This window comes from Dermacentor andersoni, chromosome 1 (assembly GCF_023375885.2).
Source record: "Dermacentor andersoni chromosome 1, qqDerAnde1_hic_scaffold, whole genome shotgun sequence".
Lineage (NCBI taxonomy): Eukaryota > Metazoa > Arthropoda > Arachnida > Ixodida > Ixodidae > Dermacentor > Dermacentor andersoni.
In genome coordinates, this window is record NC_092814.1 from 6,811,726 (window position 1) to 6,826,503 (window position 14,778).

Below are 14,778 nucleotides of genomic sequence, written 5' to 3' on the forward strand. Positions count from 1 at the left end.
AGCATCAAAAGCGCAAACGCGCAATCATACAAGTACACTCATACAAATATACGCTTATATTATCATAAATTGTAGCATTTGATAACAAATTTTGTAATATCATGTTATTGCTGAACAATTGCTGCGATTGACAAGTTTATGAATGCTTTCTGCTTCGCTTCTTTGATGACCTACTTTCTTTATCGCAGTAACGCAGTGCAATGGCCGGAGCTAATGGAGCGCGCGGGAAATGGCGCAAAATTCAAACATCGCAAACGCCGCGCCATGTGTGCGCACATAGTTTTCGTCATTTGCATTATAAAAAATTAATGCGTGCCGCAACTATGTGAGCTGAACTATTGACCAGAAAAGTACACAAATGTCACTCTTCTTATTTCGTGTTTCAGGTAACTTTAGGCCGAGTGTAAACTCTATGCGCTCTATGACGACGCGACCAAATGCATGTTGCTCACTTTTGTATATAGTGTGTCGCGCTATTTTTGTATTTTGCTTAATTAGCTAATTAGTCAAGGACAATTAACCAACTTCTGAAGCAAGGAAGCAAGTGAAAAATTCCAATTAGAAAGTTGCAGAGCAGTTGGCAACACGTCCGAATAAACAGTTTCTGTCTTTCTAACTGTTAAGCATGAGTGTTTTTCAGCTTACTGCGGATGTTCACGAAATACAAAAAACACCACGTGACGTGGCCGCCGGCGAGTCGTGATTGCACTGGGGGTGCAGGTGTGTGTGTGTGCGTGCGCGCAGGGTATTTTATGTAACTTAACATGTCAATGAGAAAATTGTATAGCGACATGAAAAACTTCAGATACAGCTTTCTGTTGTTCAATGCGTGCCACATAAAAGTATTTTTCCGAGCGTGAAAGGAGCTCGCGAATGCAAGCAAAGTGCCTCGAGCGGCCAGTCGCGCGGCAACAGTGCGTGCATTAGCACGTGTTCAGCAACAGACAGCTGTATCGGAAGTTTGTCAGGTTGCTCAACAATTTTCTCATTTAAGCTTTTAATCTAATCATAGTTGAAAAGTCGGACAATTCATTAATATTATTTATTCAATTAGGCTGAATGAAAAAAAAATTTATTTGAGTATCACCAAGCGAGGGCAAACAAGATTACTTTGGTTCTATCCAGTGCATTCCATTCTCATATTTTTAAACTCTCGCTGGAGTTAGCTGGGACACCCGGCAAAGGAAACGCGTGTGAATGAGAGAGTTTTTCAAGAAGTGCATCAACTTTTCAAATAAAACCTTGTGGCAACCATAGATGCCTCCATCATGCAGTCTCACGCTCACACACACACACGCACACACAAACACACACACACACACATATATATATAAATACATATATATCACGCACACACACACACACACACACACACACACATATATATATATATATATATATATATATATATATATATATATATATATATATGTGTGTGTGTGTGTGTATGGGGGGGCGTTTCACGTAACTTAAACCACAGACGTATCGACTGAGTGGACAGGGGCCGCCAATCAGAACCATGAATGGGGCTCATCCCTTCTCCGCTCTCTGAAGTGGGGGAGGGGCCAAGTCACGTAATTTGAACTATAGGCGTATGTACATGGTGGGCAGGGGTCACTGTTCCCCTGCCCACTCGGTAGATAGGTCTATGGTTCAAGCAACGTGAAAGAACCCCCTCTATATATGCAATGGTGATCAAGTGATCGGTAAAACAATATATATAATGCAAAAGACGCAGACATAAACATGTGCGTGTTTTTCACAGATACTTCAATCTCAAGATTGCTCAAGAAGACTCAATGTTATTCAACAATAAGTTAACAGCATTTAGACAACGACTTTATTGTTGTGAACAATCAACAAAAGCTCAAAATACTAAATATAATTCAACCATATATCAACAGAATTTAGTCCACGACTTTATTGTTGGAAACTACTCAACAATGGTTCAATATTACCCAATACTATTCAACAATATATCAAAAGAATTTATCCAATGACTTTATTGTTCAACACTACTCTACAATGGCTCAATAATACTCAACACTATGCAACAATATATCAATAGAATTTAGTCAACGAATTTTGTTGTGAACTACCCATCAAATTTATTGTTGAATTGTTGCTCTGTGGTTTCAATATTTATTCAGGTATTGTTCAAAGGCTCTTGAGTCAATTCATCAACTATATGCCAATAACATTTCAACAGTCATTTTCATAAGGGCGGCCGGCTAGCATAAGATATCACCCGTTCTAGTCCGTCTTTCCTCTGGACTAGGACGGCACCAAGCCCTAGGCTATTGGCGTCAGTGTGGATTTCGGTATCGGCGTCGTCGTCGAAGTGTGCAAGTACCGGCGGCGACTGCATGCGACATTTGAGTTCTTGAAATGAGTCGGCGTGCGGCGTTTCCCACTTGAACCCGACATCACGTTTGGTTAGATGTGTTAGGTTGTGTGTTAGGATGTGTCAGTACTCACCTACGGGGCAGAAACCTGGAGGCTTACGAAAAGGGTTCTACTCAAATTGAGGACGACGCAACGAGCTATGGAAAGAAGAATGATAGGTGTAACGTTAAGGGATAAGAAAAGAGCAGATTGGGTGAGGGAACAAACGCGAGTTAATGACATCTTAGTTGAAATCAAGAAAAAGAAATGGGCATGGGCAGGACATGTAATGAGGAGGGAAGATAACCGATGGTCATTAAGGGTTACGGACTGGATCCCAAGGGAAAGGAAGCGTAGCAGGGGGCGGCAAAAAGTTAGGTGGGCGGATGAGATTAAGAAGTTTGCAGGGACGGCATGGCCGCAATTAGTACATGACCGGGGTTGTTGGAGAAGTATGGGAGAGGCCTTTGCCCTGCAGTGGGCGTAACCAGGCTGATGATGATGATGATGTTAGCGGCTCCGCGATGAGTGAAACGTCCTTGACAACGCGCCTATAGTAGGCACACATGCCAAGGAATCTACGCACTGCCTTTTTGTCGATGGGTTGCGGGAACTTTGCAATGGCAGCTGTCTTCTGCGGGTCGGGGCTGACTCCAGGTTTTCTGATTACGTGGCCTAGGAACAGAAGCTCATCGTAAGCGAAGCGGCACTTTTCGTAGTCTGGCGTGATGAAGGCGGTCTTTTAGCGATCTCTCTCGTCGACTTCTATTTGCCAGTAGCCAGACTAGAAGTCCATCGAGGAGAAGTATTTCGCGTTGCGGAGCCGATCCAATGCGTCGTCTATCCGTGGGAGGGAGTATACGTCCTTATTCGGTGATCTTGTTAAGTCGACGATAATCGACGCAGAAACGTAGGGTTCCGTCCTTTTTCTTCACCAAGACTGCACGAGGTGCCCGCGAGCTTTTTGACGGCTGGATGATGTCGTCGCGCAGCATTTCGTCGACTTTTTGCGTAACGGCGTCACGTTCTCGCGTCGAAAATCGGTAAGGGCTTTGGCGGAGTGGTTGGGCACACTCTTCAGTTATTATGCGATGCTTTGCGACTGGTGTTTGTCGAATCCTCGATGACGTCGAAAAACACTCTTTGTATAGACGTAGAAGACTTCTGATCTGTTGCTGCTTACTCGTGGGGAGACTTGGATTTATGCCGAAGTCTGGTTCGGGAACTATGGTCGTCAGGGTAGATGCGGCAGAATGCGAGAAGGCAAACGTATTGGTGGTTTCCATAATTTCCTCCATGTACACGATTTTCGTGCCTTTGTTGACGTGCTTGAACTCCTGACTGAAGTATGTTAGCAACACCTTCGTTTTTCCTCCGCGCAGTCCAGCCATCCCTCTTGCAACACAAATTTCACGGTGGAGTAGTAGACGTTAGTCACCCTCGATGACGCGTTCTACGTCAGCGGGTTCCAGTCGGCGTGATGAGATGTCCGCCAGTGGTCCATATTTGAGGGCCTTCCCATGCAGTCCTAACTTCCTTCATCTGGGTGGCGATGTGTCCACTGATGGCGGAGTAATCGGCCCCTGTGTCTACTAAGGCGGTGACTACATGGCCGTCGAGAAGCACGTAGAGGTCGGTGGTTCTTTGTCTTGCGTTACAGTTAGGTCTTGGCGTCGCATCAAGGCTGCGTCGCGTTGACCTGTGGCTGGTACATGGCGTCGACAGGTCGTCTTTCGTCGGCGTATTCTTTGCTTCCAGACTTCGTAGGGACGGCGGCATGTCGTTACGTCGTCGAGGTAGTTTATTCGGCGTCTTCGTCGGGGATGGAGGATCTTTGTCAGTTGGACGAACAGCAACCGCACCTGCATCGGTTGCTGCTTTTAGTTTTCTGGATATGGACTCGCAGAGCAGCCCCGGGCTGGGCCGGTGTATGGACGGCGCTGTGGCGACAGGGAGCGGCCTGGTGATGGAGAACGGGACGGTCTTCGAGGGCTCCACTGAGTAGCGGCGAGATAGTCGGCGATATCGCGAGGTCGTTGGCCAAGCTATGCGCGCGGCGCCGTTAGCAGCGAACCCTCGCAGTCCCATCTCCCGGTATGGGCATCGGCGGTAGACGTGATCCGCTTCTCTGTGGTAACAGAGCGGGTGGTGGTCAGGGGCGCGCCAGACGTCTCTCTTCCCTGGGTAGCTTCGCTGGAAAACGGGTGCGTGAGCTGGGGGCGGCAGCGCCGGCGGACGGCGCAACTGCGCCGTCTTAGCGATCTGGCGCGGGCGCGGAATGTTACTTTGACGGCGGGCGACGGTGGCGTAGGTCATCGCATCAGGCTGAGCCTGCGGCGGTTACGGCTGACCTTCGGGAAGTTCCAGTGACCGCTGCATTTCTTCTCTCACGACGCCCGCGATCGATGCAACCTGAGGCTGGGATCTTGCGAACATCCTCTGAAGTTCCTCTCGCACGACCGCTCTAATGGTCTAGCGTAGGTCGTCGGTGGCCAAAGATTGAACTCCGGAGTAGTTTGCTGGGCTTGCCCGGCGGCTGAATTGCCGGCGGTTGAATTGCCCTGCCGAGCCTTCTGCGATAGTCAATCTGATTCGAGCTCCAAGCAAACTCTGTTTAAGGTCGCCGGAACCCCGTCCCCACAACAATAGGCACCCGCTCGTAACACCACTAAACGAAATCTAACCTGACGACTTTATGTTGAGCCACTACTAATCCAGACCCCAGGTACCACGCTGAACCACAATGGCGGCAGCATTCCTTCCGTTTATGCCTGCTGTTTGCGCCATCTATGCTCACGTAAATAATCGACTGCCATTTCGTTCGGTTTCATTGTGAACAAGGCTCCTGCATTGGAGCCCAAACATCGTTTTTTTTCTTCGCTTTCTTGTTTTCGGTAGGCGTCCGTATTGCCTTTGACCATGTGCAATCCCGACCAGACACGCTTTAGGCGAACTCTTGATTTCAATTTACAAATACAGACACAAGGGTCGAGAAAGAATTCGCATATGACCAGGCAAAGAGTGAGAACATAATGGGCTTCTAAGCGTAATAAGGAGAGAAATAAGGAATGAGAAGCAACACGTTTCTTGGAAAGGAAAACGAAAACCTAAAATCTGGTGGATTAGGGAGATACGATGAAAAACGGCAGATTGTGCGAGTAGGTGGTTTTGCATAATGTATAAAAACAGCGCAATGACATACACCGGACAACAGAATAGAGGATTCGAAACACACGGCACTGACTTGCAACTGGGTTTATTGAAAAAATAAACACGATGGCTTTTTGAAGCCTTACATCAAGCGTGTGGGCTTGCAGGATGTGAATAAATGCACTTGTCATTCCCAAAAAATTGCCTAATGGAAGCGGGTGAGTTTAACAGCGTTTTTAGTAAGCACATTTCCTTCAAAGGCTGACTAACACACCCACTACCTTTTCTCACTATGTGGAATGCTTCCGCCACTTCCCTTGTAATGTGCACAAACAGGATTTTCGTATCATCCAAAAACGGTGTACTCTCGCATTCGAAAAGTGCTTTGCCAGGTTTTTAGATTCCTTGTATCTTATGTACCAAAACATTCACTTGTCCGACATCGCTCTTCTGTCCCCGCTCATCGCTGCGTGCATCTGCCAAACGCACTGCATCTTGGCACTGCCATCATGGAACGTGATCGTGCCCTACGGATCTACAAGTCTTCTGTGGATTCCTGCGCCCGTCAGAAGGACACACCAAGAGAATCTGCAAGAGTCTCAACAGCCAATGGTGGCGCCAGGCGAGGCTGTTTAAGGACATCCTTAAGCAATCTGGGGTGTCAGTGACCAACACCAGAACCAGCGTACCACACCACAGAATTCTTTTGGAATATCGCCCGCCTTTCGCTTCCCAAAGCTACCAGGCAACGGCCAGCAGAAGGAAAGCTTTTGTACCTCGGAGACGTCACCGTGGATCCTCAGCAGGAGAAGACCCTTCGCATGGGAATAAAGTTCGGTCTAGAAACCGGTATGAAGACTTGAAAAACATGCTCTTGCTCGCAATGTGTCTTCAAAGGCCCCAGAAGTGGACAGGTCAGCGTGTGTTTCTGAATGTGTAGATGCTGTAGCATGTAGGGGCTGTCTAAGGGACAGGGTAATCAGTTTCGCTCGCTGGTTAACTATTTATGTGATAAACGGTTACGAACGGTGCATTCGGACTCAGAGGAGTTCTTTGCAGTCTTTTCTCAAGAATTTTATGCTCAAAAAGGCCCGCAATACATTTTCCAAGAAATTTCGGCCTGCTAAAAACAACCAGGCTCGTTGCAAACAGAAAGAAATCAGTAGCTCTGCTGGTAAATTTCAATCTAGAGCCGCTAGTAAAGAAAATAAAAAACGCTAAGCTACCTGTTCTTGAAATTTTCTTCGCGGCCAAGACGTACAAACCCGAAGTCCCTTTCAGGGCAATTAAATCTGAGTACCATACCTGGCAGATAGTTGTTTCTACGTGCTTAAACAAGCATCTGTCGACTCTTAGTGTGGCAGACAAGCTCCTGGTTCGTGATTCGGAGGAGATCGTATAGTTCCTAATGAAGAATAACCCAGGAGCACGTTCCGGTATCGGCGTGGATGTAGAAGATTTGTTCTTTTTCCCTTCCACATAACACGTTCCTGAAATACGTTCAGGAATGCATTCAGGAGGAAAATGATGAGCGTGCATATTAAAGTGAATCAGGAATTGCCACTGGATCCTTTCTAGAGCTCCTGTCTTTCTACCTCAACAATACGTACGTTGTTTGGGAAGGCCAAACATACATGCAAAAGTCCGGTGTGTGTGTAGGTGCCAAAGTAGCCCCAGTTCTAAGTAATATTTTTCTTAGCCCTGTTGACAAAAAGTGGAGACACACTTGGCCGGTGATTTTATACACATTTTTAAGTACGGAGATTATTTTCTTCTGCTTGTCGAATGCCTCGAACCTCAAAGTGTGCCACATGCTCTTGACGTTTTTAAAGAAAGCGGTTCCGGACTCAAATTCACGCACGAAGTCCCAAAACATAGCATACTGCAATACTTATCTTTAAAGCTAACCTTCGAACAAGACCACCTGTGTTGGCAGTACTCCCCTAGGAGCAAATTGCCCCTGTTGAACTACAGGTCATGTCAATGAAAACTTATAAAAAGTGGGGTAGTAGCCGGTTGCATGAGTATGGCAGTCGAGAAGTTTTGTCGTCATAAGATTAGTAATATTGAGGCACAAGTACATGCACGGAGGCCGGATTCAATGACTCGGCCCTTCTCTCATGCGCAGGCAAAATCCTCAGGAAGTTAAGGCCCTCCAAACGCGACTTGGAGCAGCGCAGTAGCCCGGTTGACAGGAGTAAAAAAGTTGCGGTAATGCCATACGTTCATTCTCTCTCACACATATTTTAATATGTAGGGGCCAGATGTAGTGTCAAAGTTTTGTTTTCAGCTGATAATAAAGCTGGTAAGGTGGGAGCCGCTGTCCAGAGAAAGAGAGAAGGAATAGGAGACAACACAGGCTGTAAAATAAACCATGAAAAAAAGCCCGTGCCCAGTAAGATTCCTGTTATTTACCAAATCCATTTGTCCTGTGGCCTTTCGTACATAGGGCAGACAGGCCGATGCATTAATGTGAGGCTATCGAAGAGCCATAGTTCCTTAGACAATAAGTCTACAAACCTGGCAAAGCACTGTTTCGAATTCTAGTGTGCACCGTTCTTTGATGACACAAAAATCCTGTTTGTGCAGAGTGATAGCATTGCAAAGGACGTGGCAGAAGCATTCCACATAATGAGAAAAGCTGGTGTGTGTGGTAGCCAGCCTTCCGTGTCCTTTGAAGAAAACTGGCTTGCTGAACAGGGGTGAACAACGGTGTTAGTCTCACCTGCTTGCACGAGGCAATGTTTTGGTAATGACAAGTGGTTTTATTCACATCGAGCATGCACGCACGCTTGATGTAATGCTTTAAAATTCATCATGCTTTTTCCAGTATACGTAGTTGTAAATCAGCGTCGTGTGTGTCCCATCTTGTATTCGGTTGTCCGGTGTACGTCTTTGCGCTGTTTTTAAATATTAGGAAGATACGGGAAGCGATCGACGAACGACATAAGGCGTCACGAAAGCATAGACAGGCCGAAAATTCAGTTCCGCAGGATGAAGTAGACAGGAAATGGGAAACATATGGGGAGTAAAATTGATGGTTGAAATACTGGCTCAACAAAGGTTAAAGGCGAAAGTGAACGTTGGTAGTCAGAAATACGTTAAAAAAAGAACGCCGCACCTAGAATACCCTTACAAAAAAATTGTTGAAAGGTTATTGAAATATCATTGTTCAACGTCAACAAATGACCTTGAAAGATCATTGGGGAATTGTTGAAACATCATTGAGAAAATTGTTGACAAGTGTTGATAATTGGCCCGCGACATTTTGTCGAAACATCATTGTGGCCTCTCAATTTGAAAGATCATTGGCATATCGTTGAAACTATGGTGTATCTCACTGTTGAAAGCCCATTGAAGCATTGTTGAAGATGTGTTGTTTGTTAATGTTGAAAGCCCATTGAAGTACTGTTGAAATGAGTTGTTTGTCAATGTTGAAAGCCCATTGAAGCATTGTTGAAGCTCAAAATTGAAAGCTCATTGAGGTATTGTTGAAACGTGTTGTTTGTCAATGTTGAAAGCCCATTCAAGCATTGTTGCAGATGTGTTGAGTCTCAAAATTGAAAGCCCATTGAGCTATTGTTGAAATGTGTTGTTCGTCAATATTGAAAGCCCATGGAAGAATTGTTGCAGATCTGTTGAACATCAACACAAATTACATTGAAAGCCCTTTATACCCCACTGGGTATTTAGCAGTTTAAACCTGCACTTTCCTTAAAATACTGCTGAGCTATGTTGCATATAATTACCTTTAATGTCACGGTGGTATGTTTGCTGTGAGAGGATGGGGATAAAATTTAAATACAGGCGTTTTGTATCGCAGGTCTCTGTCACCCTGGGCTCCAAAGCATGGTCCTAGATTGCCTGTAATAAGCCATATTGTAACACTGCTAGCAGTACTGTTGTGCCACTTTTTTCAATTGTCAGAGTGAATGGTCCTCCAAAAAATCAAGAGTGCTGAACTGATGCAGACAAAAACCATTTTTCAAGGTGAACTGTTTATTTGTAACCAAACATCTGTGTAAATGTACAACCATTTGTAGTTTGAGAACATCAGAAACTTCTTAAAAAACTATTGCACAGCACAAACTTCCAGCAGCTTGACACCATAACAAAATTGAATGCTGAAGATGTAGTCTGTGTGGCCCACAAGTAAAACACATTAACCCAAAAGAAATAAATTTTAAAAAATAAATACCTAAATAAATAAATGTACAAGCAGATTGACATGACTGTAAATAAGAACACTCAAAAAAGGTACTTGCTTTCTCTATTAGGTAGCCAGTGGTACTATAACCATGGCACGATTTGCTTGAGCCCACAGCACACAACTGAGACCTGATATGCAGGGTGGTCATCCTTAAGTTTCATAAAATTTATTGAAGATTGACTGTTGCAGCTAACATAATTCTAGGTACAGAGTGCCAAACATTACTTGCATGAGAAATCAAGACACCATAGTGAGCTGATTAACAAAAACTCAGTTCCTAATAAAGTTTTTACGAATTGTAGCCGGTAATTTTACAAGGTGTATGCACTTAGAATGAATTTCCAGAATGACACTAGTAACGAGACAAATGCCATCAAACTGGCTCTAGAAATGCACTGCTGTAGCACTTACTTTTTTTTAACAAAATGCACTGTTATGCATTGAAGCACAAAAGTAACCGGAATGCCCATGTATTTCTCTCACATTTATGGAAAAATCTCGAAACTAGTGTCATCCTGGAAATTAATTTCAAGTGAATGTCTTTCAAACTCACTGGCTACAAATTGCAAACTGAAATATGTGCCGTGATGTTATAAGTGAATTCATAAATTTATGACAATCAGTTTAATGTTTCCCTTTCTTGTGCTAGTAATGTCCACCTCTGAATAATCCAGCTCAAGAACAAGAATTATGCTACCTGGTAGACAACTTCAAAAAAATCTGTAGAACTGAAAAATGATCACTGTAAAATTCTTATTTGTTGGTTGAATGGTGTGTGCCAATTTCAGTAAACCTTACATACTTTTGAAACATGGCAATCACAATAAGTGATGCTTATGGGAGCAGTTTATTATGCTGCATTGCTGTTGCATGATCCAGTTGTGTTTTCTGCCATGATAACGTTCCTGCGCAGGTCATTCCATATCAAGCGACTTATTCATATTAACTGCTTCAGATTTTTATATCAAAAAAGACAGCTATTAGTGATGTGCTGGAATACAGCAAAGTTACTCCTTGTGTGAGTTCCATTTCAATTTTATTCACTGCCACAAAAAATAACGCAAGAATTCAGAAGATATGGTTTTATGCAAACATGAAAGGCACATCATTGCCATTACTGGAGATTTTATGTTGCATTTTAAATTTAAGCCAACTTATACCTATTAATTTTTACTCATGTATTTTAGATAGCAATAAACCATTTTTCAAAGTTATGTAAAATGCAGTTTTTACTGAACTCTGAAAATGGCACAGCTGCACTTGCAGGTGTGCGATTCCATGCCGAATCAACAAGCGTTTTTTTGACACCACACATATAGCTGAAACATTGCCATATGTTTACTAGAGTTCAAAACTCGTTACCCACTTTTATTTATTTTTGCCAGATATTTTGTAGCATTTTGGTGACAGTTTAGTTTTCCAGCTCAGCTGAGCTAGAGGACATCAATCAACATTCTTCTTCAAATGCACATTGTATTGATCAAGGCCTTCAAATGGTGTGCGTGGAAATATGGTGAAGTGATGCAACTGCCAAAATAGCCAATTTTTCAAATATTTGAATACTTCAATTGCGTTTGGCACCGGCAAAAATGAGTCAAATTGCAATCTGTTAGTTTCTTTTTTCGTAAGAAAAAGTTCACAGGAGAGAAATTAAATGCAGAATGGTAGCCCAGGTGACATAGTATAGCAGAAAAATATATGAAGCTCTGAAGGTTCAGCTGATCGCCTCTAAAAAAAACAAATTCTAATCTTTTGCAAGAAGCTTCATGTTCAAGGAAAAAACAGCTTTCGTAGTTGGTCGAAAAATATGTGATACATTATTGGATAGCTCTATATGTCTGCTATGCATGTGTGAAGTTAAAAAAGGCATTATTTTTAAATGCGAGAAATTCTTTTTTGAAATTTTGTCAGCACCGACTTTTCTCGGATGTACGCACAGCTTGCCGGTCGGGAATGCAGACGACAAAGCTGGCTTCGTATGCAACACAGATGACAGAGAAGCGGTGTTAGGGTCTGCATTTTATTGCCAAGGGACACATGCTCTAACGCAATGAGGCTTGTGTTTGGTGTGGGCCAGGTAAACCATACAGCCATTGCACATAAAATATCAATACTAGGTCTGTTAGAAAAGTATCCGACCTTTGGCTGAAGAAAAAAAAAGCTGGCATAACTGGAGCATTGGAAACCTAATCACCCTCAAGGTAGTCTCCTTGGGAATCCAGCCACTTCTCCCAGCGGTGCTGCCATTGTTAGAAGCATTCTGAGAAGGCCTCTTTCCGAATGGAGTTTAGCTCAGCTGTCGCTGCAGCCATAATGTCTTCTCTTGTCTGAAATCGTGCTTGTTTCAATGACCTCTTGATTTTGGGAAACAGCCAGAAGTCGCAGGCGGCCGTGTCAGGAGAGTAAGGAGCCTGTCGAACTACAGGAGTCTGGTTTTTCGCCAAAAAAGTCTGAATCAAGTGCAAGAAAAGCATTGTCGTGATGGATGCGGCAATTTCCTGTTGACAACTTCGGTATCTTGCGCCATACAGCATCACATAGGCCATGGAGGACATCCCTATAGTAGTCTTTAGTGATTGTTTGACCCTGTGGTGCGTATCCGTGGTGTACCACACTGCGGGAGTCAAAGAAAGCAGTCAGCAACACTTTGACGTTGCTGCACACTTAGCGGTCTTTGGTTGGTGACATGGAATGCTTCCACTGTAACGACTGGGATTTGGTTTCTGGGTCGTAAACATACACCCAAGACTTGTCACCAGTGATTATGGTGTTCATGAAGTTGGGGTCACTGTTTGCGGAATCCAGCATGTCTGTGAGACTTCAACACGAAGTTGCTTTTGCTCCACCATGAGCAGCTTGGGAAAGAATTTCGGCGCAACTCTCTTCATGGCCAAATCTTCGATGATAATGGAATGTGGATAAAATGTGCTGACGCCCACCTATTCCGCAATTTCTTGGATAGTCACACGACGGTCCCGCATCACCACGGGGTTCACTTCGGCATGTTGATGGCCGACTGGACCGTGGCTCGCTCTCCACCGATGTGTGGCCGTCTTTAAACTGGTTGTACCACTCCTTAATCTGTGTGCTGCTCATAGCATAGTCACCGAAAGCAGTCTGAATCTTCCGAATGGTTTCCACTTGGCTGTCGCCCAGTTTCTGGCAAAATTTGATGCAGTATCACTGCTCCAGTCGCTCCACCATTTTCCTTGCAACAAAAAACCGACGAGAGCACTGTACTACCTCATTCAAACGCTGCGTCCCAGCAATTCACGCTATTGGCAGGCGGGAAAAAAATTCGTGCATGCGCACAAAGGTTCAAGGGCGGCTGATGAAAACGCGCTTGTTTCATATTCATCAGGTGTTCGCAAAATAAGGTCAAATACTTTTCTAACAGACCTCGTACGTATTAAATATGTTAGGGAATCCTGCAGTGCTGAAAGATATGTTTCACGCAGTTTACAAAAAGAAATATCAGCTATTATGTAGACAGTAAATCCAGAAAGAGCGCTGATATTGTTCATACAAAGCATTTTAAAGGGCATGTCGCATTGCAATGCAACATAGAGGGAGCAGGACACTTTGTGCCCTGCTCCCTGAAGCCCAATGATGATGCAAGTAGAAAACACCTTCATAATTAAGACTGAAAACGTACATGAGTATGAACAAATTCTTGTGGTGTTGTTTGCTACCACTGTTTCAGAGCCGCAACATGCTCATCTATAAAAGTCGTATGTGCCATGTTCAGTCTGATGTGGTCAGACACCATCGGCGACCACTTTTTGCGTTCATGTTAAAAAAATACGAGTTGAGACTACAGCTGCAGCGCTTGACGTCACCTGCCTTCGTAATGATAAAAAGGCAGTCAGTTTGTTGAGTAGTTCTTGTGGCTAATTATATTAACAATCTTTCCTTGCTAGATGACATGGCTTCACACATTTATGCTGTTTGTATGATCCAGAAATGAACATTATAAAAAATAATTTATCGCACTTAAAGAATAATATCTTTTTGTTACTTGTCACATGCATAGCAGACATGTAGGGCTCTGTAATGATGGGTGACATATACTTTTGTGCCAACCACCAAAGCTAATTTTTTACCTTCAACACGAAGCTTTTTGCAAAAAATTTCAACTTTACAGTTTTTTTAGGTGATGAACTGAACCTCCAAGGCTTGAAATATTTTGCAGCTATCCCAAGTCAACCAGTCTGATTTTATATTTATTTTGTGCCTTCTTTATTTCCCTACGTTAGAAGAAAATTCAAATTTTGCAAATTTTGGCAGCCACACCACTTCAGTCTCTTGACATGAACACCATCTGAATATCTGGATCATACAATTTCCCTTTCAGAAGCAACGTGTATCAGTGCCTTCTAGCTTAGCTGGGCAAGAACAATAAATTTTTGCCAAAATTCAAAAAAATTTTTGCGAAGGAAAATAAATGGTGAGCAAGAGTACAGAGCTTCAACTATATCTGTGATGGTCAAAAAAACGCTGGTTGGTTGCCCTGGAATGACTCAAGTGTATGTATGAAAGCAAATTTTCTAAAAAAATTTCTCATTGTATCTACTCAAAATCAAGCAAACTTGAAATGGTTTGCCATAATGGAACAGTTCTTGACGAAATTGGGTGGTTTGGCATTAGATGACTTAAGATACTTAAAAAATATATTAATAAGGAAACACTATCCTTACTGGAACCATATCAAAAACTAACATAAAAATGTAGTGAACTATAACAAAGCACAGCACTTGCATTCTGGAATGAGCAATCCAATGTGGGCTTCTCAGGAGACTAGCATAATTAACACAAATAAAATTACCCTAAGAATGTCAAGGCATAGAAAGGCACAACGTTTGTATGCTCATTTGAGAAATCCAAATTGGGCCCTTCTGGAGACTAATATAAAACATAAAAAGGTCGAGAGTTACAAAAGCACAACACTTGTGTTTTAGTTTGAGCTGTCCAACTTGGGCTCTTCAGAGGCTATTGGTCCCATGCGAGAAGCGAGGCCAGAGTTCTTTACATAG

The 14,778-nt window shown here is 43.4% G+C and overlaps 1 protein-coding gene across 1 annotated transcript in view; it reads right to left on the reverse strand.

Annotated features, from left to right (window-relative positions):
* LOC129380402 (synaptic vesicular amine transporter-like) overlaps window positions 1-14,778 on the reverse strand; it is a 1,298,997-nt gene that overhangs the window by 1,077,650 nt on the left and 206,569 nt on the right. The window lies entirely within an intron of this gene.